The following is a 13,501-nucleotide window of genomic DNA, read 5'->3' on the forward strand; positions in this document are numbered from 1 at the left end:
GCGGCGGCGGGCGGACGCTGTCCATTTTGCAGGATGGCTGTATGCTGGTGGAAGGCAGATCACTTGCAGGTAGGTCTAAGAAGTTCTAACATCCCTCAACTCCTGGTATCATGATGTGTTGGGTGTTCTGGATCCGTGGAACACATACAAGCCACCAACACTTAAAATAGTGCAACATTATTTTATTAAGTTATAAACTGTTGAACATACTTTCACTGTGGGTTAACACGATGTTAGATTAAACTAAAGACCTATGCCTGTCCGAACCAGTCTATGCACTCAGCACATGGTGAGGATCTGTGCTGTAAGCTGTAAGCTCTGTCCTTGCAGGAGGCTGCATCCCGAATGAGCGGGAACTCTGATGCCCCCTGTCTTTATAGTGAGTGTGCTCTAACTGGTGATTGGCTGCGGTGTTGTGTGTGTTGATTGGTCTTGCTGTGTGTCAATCAGTGTGTGTGTATCGGCAGCATGATATACTGGTGTATATCATGATAGCAGTAATATTAATACATTAATTCAAACTTGGGGAAACACCGACAATATCACACGGGAAAAGTTTGCACAAAAGCAATGGCATCAACAACCATAGCTACTGTTCATCCAAATGGAGTCTCAGTTCAGGTAGCACCCAGTTTTTCCCAAAAGGAGTTTGCTCAAATGTTTCCTGTACATAATGACTGATGCCGCTCTTGCAATTCAAATAAATCTTTCAGATCCAGCAAACACGAAGCACTCATATGCTCGTGGCTATAAATGCTACTGATGAAGACGACACACTAGACTAAAGAACGTCAATAGTTGCTAGATGTCGAATAGAAAATAGCTTTGGCAAGTTCAATCTTATTTGCATTGGAATTCTCAAGGTGAAACTGTTGTTAAATTTATATTAACTCAGGCTTTGTAAAATGTAGAGAATAGAAAGGTTACTATGCAACATTTCACATAATAGCGTTGCATTGTGTCAGTGCATTAAGAAAATCTCTCATAATCCGCAACCTCTTACATAAATATGATTATTGTCCCCAACCTTCTCAGTAACAGAGAAATCATCTCTAGCATCTCTTCATTTTTATAGTCTTTTCAACAGGCTCAAACATACTGCTGTACAAATCAGGCAATGTATGAGTAAGATGCTACATGTATTAATGGTAATATGCATTTGATTACCTGTCCCAATATCATGACTGGAGCTTTTTTTACTGTTGCATTTATCATCAAAGCCTTGAACGGTGATGGTATATGTTTGACTACAATGGAGTGCCGGAATCTGACAGTTGAATCCAGAGGTGGTACAGGTGCCTATGTCTCCATCACGCCCTTCTGCTGTTGCAATGTATGACACCGTGTGATTACTGGCATCCCATGATATCAAGGCAGTATTATTCTCGCTATAAGCTTCGACTTTCTGAGGGGGACATGGCACTTTGATGGAGGAAAAAAAAAGGAAAACAGATGAATAAATGCCATGAGTTACGTCATCAGAGTACCAAGGTTCTAATTAAATAAGATAAAGGTGGAGAATAAACATTTAATCATGAGCACCCTATTGGCTGTAGAGGATTGAGAGTCTATGTAGAGGGACTGCATTGAATCCCAGCTCGACTGTGACTTAAATTTAGCTTTTGAATTCATTGGGACCTTCACTAGTTTCTGAACCAGCTGCTTTTATTGCTACCAACACATTTTGTGAAGTGGGATGTGGGTGGGCAGGGAGGAAAGTAGGGTGCAGCAGAGGAAAGGGTTCAGTTCTATCAAATGGCTATTTTCTTCCTTCCTCTAAAGTAATCTTCTGGTTTCTAAGTGCAACTAACATCTGGAGTAGGGAGACCATCATTCCAGATTATTCCTAACCGTTCACTGAATAAAGTCACCATAAAGGCACTACCCATTTCCTGTGAAGGGAATCTTCTCTTTAAAAAATAATCCACAATTCCTGACATGGCCTGGGAGTAATTATAAAGCAGTCCGCATTCCAGGTCGCATGTAGCATACCTGCAGTGTGAGGTAAAGGCCCCTTTATTCTGTCTTAATCTGTAGCTTTATAGGAACGCGGCACAACTATAATGTTTGTATTCCCTATCGCAGTGACCTTTTTTGTACTGTGGAATTGTGCTTCCTGGACAGCATTGAGTGGCAAAATGTGTTTCACTGATACTCAGCTGAGTTCAGATCAAGGTTCCAGGGATGAAAGTATAGTATTATAACACACTGTGCTACTTCTATTCCATGTTCAATAGGGAATTGAGGCAGAATTGTTTTACACAAGGAGTATGATGGCAAAGTGGAAAACCATAAAGCAAATGACATAAACAAGACACATGGAACAACTAATCATGTTTCTTGAGGGAGAGAGGATGAAGAATTATTGCAAGGCAGATAAAGATCTGTCAAAAAAGTGAGGTGTCTGTTTAAGCCAATTGACTTTTCTTTGTCCTAAGATGTTCTTCATTGTTATCTTTATATGTTATTGTTTTCTTAGATTTTCTACATCCCTTCTCATTTGTCCCATTGTCCCTTTAGTCACATTGGCTTTGAAGTTAAATACCTGACTGAATTTCCAATTTTGAAAAGTGTATGGCACTGCTGCAGTGACCAGCCCGTGCCATTACAGTCACTGAGTAACTCTCTCCACACGGGAGATGGAAGACTCTGCAGCTTGTGTCTGTGGTGTTGCACGACAGTCTGTCTCCGCTGTTCATCTCCAAAAATGCAATGTACGAGTCAGCCCCATCACTTTCCATCCACTCCAATGACGCCGCATTCAAAGCACAATCCACATGAGCATCAACAAGCAGTGGGGTGCAGGGAGCTGTATGTAATTAAGCAGTTGTAGAAAAGAAATATTAGTTTCCATTCTGTGCACTGATAATTTCTGCCAATTACCAATCTTTCATTTAAGACTGTTACAGCTAGGTTTCTTTAAATATTGATTAAAATGAGATGATTTTTGGTAGTCTTTACTCATGGGTAGACTTGGTTCCAGATCACAGCGTTTAACCTCGGGAACAATGCCAAGATCTGCTGCACATTGGTGCATAATATGACACGCAAGGGGGTGGGTAGTGGGGGCAGGAGGTAAAAGATAGAAAGAGAAGCAAAGATTTAAAGATAAGCAAAGATTACTAGGAAGTGGAACACAGTAACGTGGAGCAGTGTTTTAAAATGTCTAGCCACTGGACCTGAGAGAAGTATATATTTAACAAAACTGGGGGAAAAGACAAATAGCAGCTGTTCTGAGAAATGTACGTCCCCTGGATTTGGATCCTAATAAGAAAGCTGTATTGGTAAAAGATTGTCCACTCAGAAATCAGCACATGCCTTTAAAGCCCTTGATTCCTTTTTAGGATTGATACAAGCTGATCGAACATGTCATGAATTCCTGTTTGTAGTCTGTATCTTCTTCACAAGTTTAAGTCCAGTTTACGGTAACAGCCGGAAGTTCTAGTTCATTTAGCGGGACAGATATAATCACACGGAAGCATTCTGAAGTTCCACTACTTAGCTAAATCTCTTCACTCATTATGGTCCGGTTAGATGACACAAACTTGGGAATGCAGCAGGGCCAGGATTTAAAGATAATGGACACTGCTGCAAAAACATGTTAAGTCCTTTTTCAATACCTGACTGTGGATATGTTCAATTGAAATGTAAAGAAATGATGGACTAAATCCTGTAGGGTGCCATACAGAGAAATATTTATTTCAGAATATCCAGAAAAAGCAGGTGTTATTAGGGAATGGATATGAAGAAGGTTGATCATGCAATGGAACAGAGTGCTGGATTCAGCAACATTAACCCAACTCTCAGATATGATCTTTACTTCTTAAAATTATCTGCGTAAAGCATTAAAATGAAACTGGAATGAATTAAATTAATCAACTATGGCGTAAAGTAAAATACTTTTACCTGTTTCAATTGTTGTAAAACTCTTGGAGGGCCGTAAGGTGTTACACGGTTCATTGAATCCTATTATGGATATGTTGTATATTTGGCCACATTGTAAGTTTGCGAGCTCACAGTATGTGTCTGTCGTGTTACAGGAATGTGTCAATCCATCACCATTTTCTGCTGCCACGGCATATGACACTGCTCCATCACTGTTATCCCAGAAAACCTCAATAGCATCCGCATCACAGTCCAAGTATGCGGTTGGGTTGATTGGGTCACATGGTGCTAGGTAGGGCATTGTATTACAAAAGTAAGTTGTTAGAGCCAGTTATTGATATTTGCAATAAGAATCGATTACAGTACGCTACGTTTTGCACCAACATGATCACTGGCAACACTGCATGTTGCGGCAGATAAAGGGGCGTACTTTGGTTGTACAAGCAAATTTGATTTGTTGCAGTGCAGTAGCTTCAAACCCTGCCCAGCACTGAGTGAATTTTGTTTGAGCACTGAAATCGGCACTTGGTAGATAGAAAGATACTGACCTAATTTTTATTTATGTTGGCTATCTAGATGCATTTGTTGTATATGTTATTTGCATTTTTTAATAGTCAAGAAAATCAGTAACCAGAAAACTTGCTTTTAACTTAAAATAGACGACCACCAAACAATCTTGAAAATGCATGCATTTCTGACAACAAAATTTACTTCCTGTTGTCATATTTTGACCACATTCTGCATCAAAGTTTTCCATCAGAAATTCTAAAGTCCACGGGCGCGATTCTCCGCTCCCACGCCGGTTGGGAGAATCGCCTGGGTCGCCAAATTTCCCCGCGACGCCGGTCCAACGCCCTCCCGTGATTCACGGAAGCGGCCAGATCGGCACAATCACGTTTTGCGCGGCGCGGTACAGTGAATCGCCCGAGACAGCCACAATGGCGATTTACTGGTACCCCCGCGATTCTCCGGCCCGGATGGGCCGTGCGGCCTGCCCAAAACGGTGGGTTCCCCCCGGCGCCGTCCATACCTGGTCGCTGCCGGCGGGAACAACGCGGGAAAGCTGGGGGGGCGGCCTGCGGGGGGGCGAGGGGGGATCCTGCACCGGGGGGGGGGCCTCAAATGGGGTCTGGCCCGCGATCGGTGCCCACCGATCGTCGGGCCGGCCTCTCTGAAGGAGGACCTCCTTTCTTCCGCAGCCCCGCAAGATCCATCAGACATCTTCTTGCGGGGCAGACTCGGAGAGGACGGCAACCATGCATGCGCGGGTTAGCGCCGGCCAACCCGTGCATGCGCGGGTGATGCCAGTTATGCGGCGCCGGCCGCGTCATGTGTGCGGCGCCGCCTTTACGCGGCACCAAGGCCTGGCGCGCGTAAATGACGCGGCGCCGCTCCTAGCCCATTATCGGGCCCTGAATCGGTCGGGATAGGGGCCGTTTCACGCCATCGTGAACCTTGACGGCGTTCACGACGGCGCGAACACTCTGCCTCCATTTCGGAGAATCCCGCCCCACATGTCAAGTCTTCAAATTTTTTTAAACCATTCTTCTATGGAAATTGTTTGGAAATAATTTGTATTAACTTGTAGATTTAAAATTGATGTAAGTTGATAGATGTTTACTCACAATTACAAGAGGGAATTGCTGACATAAAGAGGTGATTGATTATGACAATGGGCTCAACTGAGAGTCAGTGTGCAGCCTTTGAAACTATTTCTCATGTTGATCTAAATATGGAACGAGATCCATTAGCAGGTCATTAATTATGTTTTAAGAATAAATTTTGCATAGCTAGTTCTTTTTTTGTCAATTAAGGGACAATTTAGCATGGCCAATCCATTTACCCTGCACATCTTTGGCTTGTGGGGGTGAGACCCATGCAGACACGGGGAGAATGTGCAAACTCCACATGGACACCAGGGCCGGGGTCGAACCCGGGTCCTCAGCACCGTGAGGCAGCAGTGCTAACTACTGTGCCACCGTGCCGCCCCAGATCATTAACTAGTTTGACAGCCCTTGCCTCTAAATGGAATAGTATTTTCAATTATACAAGATATCTCAAGAAGTGCGTACTTGCTTTGATTCATCAGTTGAGTAAATACAAAATAATTAATCATGCAAAAATTTACCTGCTTTGATTTCTTTTTCTAAACTTTCTAAGCTGTTGCAGTTATCATCATGTGCTGTCACTGTCACATTGTACCACTCGTCACAATGCAGATCAATGATTTCACACCATGTATTTGAGGTGATACAGGAGTGCTGTTGTCCATCTCTGCCTGCAGCGTTAGCAGTGTACAATCTTGAACCATTACTGGAGTTCCAGGACACCAATGCAATGTTAGTAGTGCAGTCCAGCGCAGCATCAACATTCTGTGGGGTACATGGTTCTGAAAATATATCCATTAATCTCATTAGCATGAATCAGAAATCATCGAATACTGTTTACTACAGGCCTTGTACTTCAGTGTTAGCGTCCCTACCTCTGGGCTGGAGGCTCAGGATTTGTTGGCCATGGAAGGAGTGTTTGTGACTTGGTTCAACAGGCTGATAATCAGCCCAAAATCCTCCCACCACCTGACCACTTTTCCCCAAATGGAAAAAAAGTGCGAGCGAAGATGAACCAAAAAAAGCGATTCAATCAGGTTGGTGTTATGTATTGTTGGCCTGTCAGAGGGTGGATGAGAACAATTGTGTCTGGTCTGATACAAGTTTCCTGGGCTGGATTCTCCGACTTTGGGACAATGTCTGGAAGATCCATGGTGTTTTACGTGGGAAAATTCGGCGAGGCCCCAACACCGATCCTCTGCCCGGTGAGCGGCTAACAGCTGTGCCACGTAAAACGCACGGCCGTCCCGATATAAACGCCTGGAGAATTGCCGGGTCCATGGCCACGCATGCACTCGGCGACAGTCTGCAGCGGTCGCGTCGTACAACATGGCATCGGCCGTGCACGGACCCGACCTGCCAGATAGTGCCCCCTTGGACATCCCCTCACCACCCCTGGGCCACCTCAGCCTTCGCCGAAGCCTCCCCCCGGCCAGCATCATGGCTCCCTCATGACTGTTGGCGACACTGGACATAGTCTGCAGCCGCCATGCTGGATTCCGCGACCGCTGAGACCACACGTCAATCGTGCGTTTGGGAACTCGGCCCATCGGGGGCCGAGCATTGGGGGAGGGCTTTCATGTACCGTCCTGAGGCCGTCCCATCAGCATGCAGCGTACTCCTCGATGATGTCGTTTTGGAGGGGTGGAGCATCTGAAAACAGGTGCCGCCCCCGATTCCATCGTAAAAAGCGATTCTCCGCCCGATCATTGATTAGGAAATCGGCATTGGGGAACGAAGAATCCCGGAGAATCCCACCCCATGTGTTTGGATTCTCTCTTTAAAAGCTCAGAGCGACTCCATTCACACTACACTGAGGCCCAATTGCAACCTTGCTGTTTTCCTCAGGACGCATAAATTTCAAACCATAATGGTTAATTTCCCCAGTAATTACAGTGTATTAATATGGGATAGTTTGTGTTTCTCACAAGTAAGTGAGCATCGCAAACATTTATTCCCCATCCCTGATTGATCTGACCCAGTGATGATCCAACTGAGTGGCTTGCAAGGTTACTTCAGAGGTACTGGAGTCACAGAGACAAAACTGGAAACAGACAGCAGGTTTCCTTCCCCAAAAAGGGTTCAAAGTACACAAGGGCAGCAGGGAAATTTGCCAATTGCAAATTTTCAAAAGGCCTGGGAAAATTCAATCACGGGGGCGACCAATGAAAGAAAAGTCACTCCGTACTTGGAAGTGACGGAACCCCCAAGGAGCTGCCCTCCAATCACAGGCAGTTTCTCTACCGTACTTGTTACATCTCAAGTGAGCCTATCAGCAGTAAATATGAGAAACAGCCTGTGATTGGAAAAGCAGTGGCATATCAGCCTGAACACCGGAACGATGGCAATGAGAGAGGTTGCGAAGTGGAGAGATTGCAGAGGACGGACAACAGGGGAGTTCCTCACGTTTCCATAATTCTGATATAGGACGTCATTCTCTGCTCCCCGCCACTAAGATTGGGAATCCCGATCGGGGGAGAATCCCACGTTGTCCCAAAAACAGGATCAGCGTTGGGCAGCAGACCCATTCCCAGTCTCCATTCCCACCCTGCGCTGATTGGAACATGCAAACAGCTCATGTGCATTCAGACTGAATATCCACCATCCCCCCTCCCTGTTATGCTGCGACACCCAAAGCGGGAACTCCCCCCATCAGGCGGTCTTTGGTGTAAATATTGACAAGCGCTGTCCTGGCACGCTGGACACCGAGGGAGGTCAAGTAGGTTAGCCCAGCTTATGTGTCCCTCTGCCATTGCCGGACTGTCGAGGGAGGGTCCCTCAAAGGTCCTGAGGTTTAGGTGGACTCAGGCTAGGGGTAAGAGGTTGATCCTGGGACCCTCCGCTGGGAGGGGGTCCCGTGACTGGACTTTCCCTTCCAGCCCTGGGCAACCTGAAGATCACTCTTGACATGGTGATCTCAGGCAGCCTTCTGTTCAAAATCATCATCCTTGCCTGACCTGTTTGAACTTTGAAGTGGCCTTTTTACTCCGAACTGCTCTGCCTGACAGCCGATGAGCAGATCAGACAGTTCATGCAAACCAGGAAGAATTTTGCTTTCCTCACATTTTCTCCCTCAGCCATCTGCGTTTAAAACTGCTGCTTTTTGGCGTGTCTGAGCCTCCCTCATTTTAGAGGGCAGACCACATTACTGTGGGTCTGGAATCACAGGTAGGCCAGAGCAGAAAGTAAGGACATCAGGAGCGGGATTCTGTGTTTCCGTCGGAAACGCCGTTCCAGCTCTGGCATCAACTGGGCGCCACGGGATCCGCACATGCGCAGTGGCATCGGCGCCAACGCCCGCATGCGCAGTGGCTTCCTTCAACGCGCCGGCCCCGGCGCAACATGGCGCAGAGCTACAGGGGCCGGCGCGGAAGAAAGGAGGACCCCAGCCAGAGAGGCCGGCCCGCTGATTGGCGGGCCCCGATCGCGGTGGCCCTCCCCCGGGGTCGGACCCCTCCCTCCCCCCCCCCCCCCCCCACAGGCCGCCCCCCCGACCCTTCCATGCCGAGGTGAATAGAACATTGGCTTGCTCGTAGACAGAAACTGAAAGTACCTGTGGTGATATCAAAGCTGAGACTTGGTGTACTGTCACACAACTGGCCTTGTGCAATTACGTCAATAGTGTAAGTCTGTCCACAAGTTAGGTCAGACATTTCACAGCTCCTGTTTGTGGTACAGCACGATTTTCTGAGGCCATTGTTTCCCTCTGCTGTTGCAATGTACAGCACTGCTCCAGTGCTCCAATTCCATGAAACCAACACAATACCAGTCGCACAGTTCAGATTAGCTTCAACATCCTGTGGTGCGCATGGAGCTGAAATATAGCAAAGAAGAAAATCAGATCACAGTTTATGCATCAAAGAAGGAAGTATCTTTGTGTACCTAATATCAGTTGCAAAATAAAAACTTATGAATCATTGAGGTATGTATAGGACTTGAATTGTGGAACCAGCTAAACGTTTATACCATTAAGGTGACAGAAGGTGTGCTGATACATCTGAGTGTTGCTGCTGTGGCAACTTCAATATTGTTTCTTAGAGGGAATGTGTGTCAGAACACAGAGATCAGAAAGCTTTATTGGTGAATGCTATGCTGAGTTAGTCAACCTCACCGAGATACAGTGGGAGTGCTCTTGTAGTCAAACCATCTGCCAACACTCAGCACCGTGGCTCACATAGAATGGACACCTGAGCCAGATGACAAGAGGTTGCAGAACCTATGAGACCATACCTGAGCAGCAGTCAACATGCTTAGGAGAAATAGGCAGGAAAAAAATGTGTAAATATGAGCTACAGTTCCCGGAACCCTCGTCTTTGGAGAAAAATTATGCATTTAATTAGCATTTTCTACATGCACTTAGAACTAGAATGAAGAAGGTAATATTTTTCTTACATGAGAACTACATGCGCAAACAAGAAATAAGTGAATTATGAATAAATAAAATTCCCCATTTTCTAGTGTAAATGTTTAGTGTAAAAGTGTAGCATGTTTAAAACAGCTCCAGTCTTAGATTTGCCCTCAGAGTTAGAATGACCAGGTGAACGTCTTGGTTTCTGATCCTCCTCAACACAATAACATCTGAGTGGGTTATGTTTTGATCGAGAGACCAAAGATGGCAGGTTTGTAGTGCACTGCTTCTTTGGTAGGGTCGGTTTAAGCAAATTTTAAACAACTTATATTGGAGGTAAGGCTGATCTGATTATGGCCTTAACTCCTCTTTTCCGCCTGTCCTCCATAACCCTTGGGCACGATTCTCCGGCCTCGTTGCGCTCTCGCTCAAGCGTAATGAAGCTGATGAATAGCGGGAGAGGCCAAAAACGAGATCAGCATCAGGTGCCAAACATCCGGCCCGCTCCCGTAGGCGAAATCGGGATCTCGCCGTGGCGAGAAACCAATTATCACCACGTAAGCCGCATTTCCAGACAATTAACGAGAGCAATTCCATATCCAAAGGCCTCCTGTCATTCAGCAGCCTCCTCAGCCAAGTGCTCACACTGGCGTCCATTAGTGCTCCTTTTGAAAAACGTCAACCTGGCAAAAGGGCTTCTGTGAGTAGCCATCTTTGCTCACATGCAAAGAGCCCAGGGGGTGGAGGGCTTGTAACCCCAGTGCTTGGTGGGGGGTGGGGGACCCTCGTGGTTAAGTGAGCTCTTCACACATGCCAAGTGTATTCCCATGGGTGGGCGGGCCATGTAGCACGTGGGAGTCAATGCCTAGCATCCCAATCACACCCTGATGTCTGGAGCACTGCGGGAGGCAACACCACACATGCAACATCCGAACACCCAGGTGATGGGATACAGCTCCGGGGACATATCCACGGCCGGAGGGTGGGTGAGCGATAAGGAGAGGGGGTGGGGGGAGATGCCTGGAGAGATGGGCAAAGGATTCAGAGGTCAGCCCGCATTGCAGAAGCAAGTGTCAGAGGCATCAAAATGGTTTCGTGAAAAGATGTTTAATGTGTTGTACAAATCCCACTTCCACTGGTGCTTCCCCCACCTCCACCCCCCAACGCACACCCTCCCTCCCCCAACTCCGACCTACCTCCTCCACCCTCCCCGGTGCCCTCAGTGCGTGGCCCTCCCAGCTCTACCACTACGTCTTGGTGTTTCCCCAGGATGCACATCTGAGGTGGAGGCAGCCAGGTGCTTACCACGTCCCGTGGCCTTCGCTGCCCCTGGCGGGTGTCCTCTGGGGGCTCTGGGGCCGGAGGGCCCCGGCTCACTTGTCTGCGGCACATGCACAGCCGTGCCACCCTGTCCCGTGTGCTAACTGCGAGACGTGACCTCATCAGAGGGGTGGAACTCGGGAGTGCTGGTGGCCACCGTCGCCACTCAATCGGACAGGTCCGGCTTGGCACCCGGCACCCCCTCCTCCCGATCGGTGCCCTTACGGCCCTGGGGTCCACCCTGGGACGTAGGAGCAGCTGGTTCGAGCCCTGGCTGCCCCTGTGTCATCTGGCTCGGACAGCCCTGGTGGTTCTCCATGGTCTGCACCATTGTGTCGATGCCCTCGGCGATGCTCCACAGTGATTGGGCCATGCTCTGCAGCACGTCAGCTATGCCCACCTGTGACTGGGACAAGCTCTGCAGTGCCTTGGCCATGCTCATCTGAAAGCGGGATATTTCCTGCAGAATCTTATCAAGATCGGCCTGGTACTGGGTCACATAAGATAAAGATGCATGGCATTAAGGTAAAGTAGTAGCATGGATAGAGGATTGGTTAATTAATAGAAAGCAAAGAGTGGGGATTAATGGGTGTTTCTCTGGTTGGCAATCAGTAGCTAGTGGTGTCCCTCAGGGATCAGTGTTGGGCCCACAATTGTTCACAATTTAATAGATGATTTGGAGTTGGGGACCAAGGGCAATGTGTCCAAGTTTGCAGACGACACTAAGATGAGTGGTAAAGCAAAAAGTGCAGAGGATACTGGAAGTCTGCAGAGGGATTCGGATAGGTTAAGTGAATGGGTTAGGGTCTGGCAGATGGAATACAATGTTGACAAATGTGAGGTTATCCATTTTGGTAGGAATAACAGCAAAAGAGATTATTATTTAAATGATAAAATATTAAAACATGCTGCTGTGCAGAGAGACCTGCGTGTGCTCGTGCATGAGTCGCAAAAAGGTGGTTGACAGGTACACCAGGTGATTAAGAAGGCAAATGGAGTTTTGTCCTTCATTGCTAGAGGGATGGAGTTTAAGACTAGGGAGGTTATGCTGCAATTGTATAAGGTGTTAGTGAGGCCACACCTGGAGTATTGTGTTCAGTTTTGGTCTCCTTACCTGAGAAAGGACGTACTGGCGCTGGAGGGTGTGCAGAGGAGATTCACTACGTTAATCCGAGACCTTAAGTGAGTTCTCCCAGTGAGACAGAGAAGACAGCCAGAGTGAGACACAGCAAAGAGTGAGTTTGGGAATTTGAATCGAGGTGGGAATTCGAAGCTGGGTGGGGAGGAAGTGCTTTTTGTGACTGGTAAGTAGTGTTTCTGTTTTTCTGTTTCTTTTCACTGGTATATTTATTTATTTTTTTCTTCATTGTTTATTTATTTATTTAAATTTTTTCTGGGGAAATTAAAATTGTTGAAGTTAACCAAAGGTTTAAGACATGGCAGGAGATCTCAGACCCGTGTCATGCTCCTTGTGTACGATGTGGGAGCTCAGGGACACGTCCACTGTCCCTGGCTCCTTCACGTGCATGAAGTGTGTCCAGTTGCAGCTCCTGTTAGACCGCTTGACGGCTCTGGAGCTGCGGATGGACTCACTTTGGAGCGTCCGCGATGCTGAGGACGTCGTGGATAGCACGTTTAGCGAGTTGGTCACACCGCAGGTGAAAGGTACTGAGGGAGATAGTAAATGGGTGACCAAAAGACAGAGCAAGAGTAGGAAGGCAGCGCAGGTGTCCTCTGCGGTCATCTCCCTGCAAAACAGATATACCGCTTTGGATACTGTTGAGGGAGATGGCTCACCAGGGGAAGGCAGCAGCAGCCAGGTTCATGGCACCGTGGCTGGCTCTGCCGCGCAGCTGGGCAGGAAGAAGAATGGCAGGGCTATAGTGATAGGAGGCTCAATTGTAAGGGGAATAGACAGGCGGTTCTGCGGACGCAATCGAGACTCCAGGATGGTATGTTGCCTCCCTGGTGCAAGGGTCAAGGATGTCTCGGAGCGGCTGCAGGACATTCTGGGGGGGGGGGAGGGTGAACAGCCAGCTGTCGTGGTGCACATAGGCACCAACGATATAGGTAAAAAACGGGACGAGGTCCTACAAGCTGAATTTAGGGAGCTAGGAGTTAAACTAAAAAGTAGGACCTCAAAGGTAGTAATCTCAGGATTACTACCAGTGCCACGAGCTAGTCAGAGTAGGAATGTCAGGATAGAGAGGATGAATACGTGGCTCGAGAGATGGTGCAAGAGGGAGGGATTCAAATTCCTGGGACATTGGAACCGATTCTGGGGGAGGTGGGACCAGTACAAACCGGACGGTCTGCACCTGGGCAGGACTGGAACCGATGT

General features: G+C 47.5%; 1 long non-coding RNA gene across 1 annotated transcript; it reads right to left on the reverse strand.

Moving 5' to 3' along the window:
• Positions 1-1,236: 1,236 nt before the first annotated feature.
• On the reverse strand, positions 1,237-4,088 carry LOC140427316 (uncharacterized). The gene is made up of 3 exons (XR_011948463.1): positions 3,907-4,088; positions 2,546-2,809; positions 1,237-1,422 (listed from the first exon to the last, which is right to left on the reverse strand). It is a non-coding gene; the product is annotated as an uncharacterized lncRNA (long non-coding RNA).
• Positions 4,089-13,501: the final 9,413 nt, after the last annotated feature.

This window comes from Scyliorhinus torazame, chromosome 7 (genome assembly GCF_047496885.1).
Source record: "Scyliorhinus torazame isolate Kashiwa2021f chromosome 7, sScyTor2.1, whole genome shotgun sequence".
NCBI classification, from domain to species: Eukaryota; Metazoa; Chordata; class Chondrichthyes; order Carcharhiniformes; family Scyliorhinidae; genus Scyliorhinus; species Scyliorhinus torazame.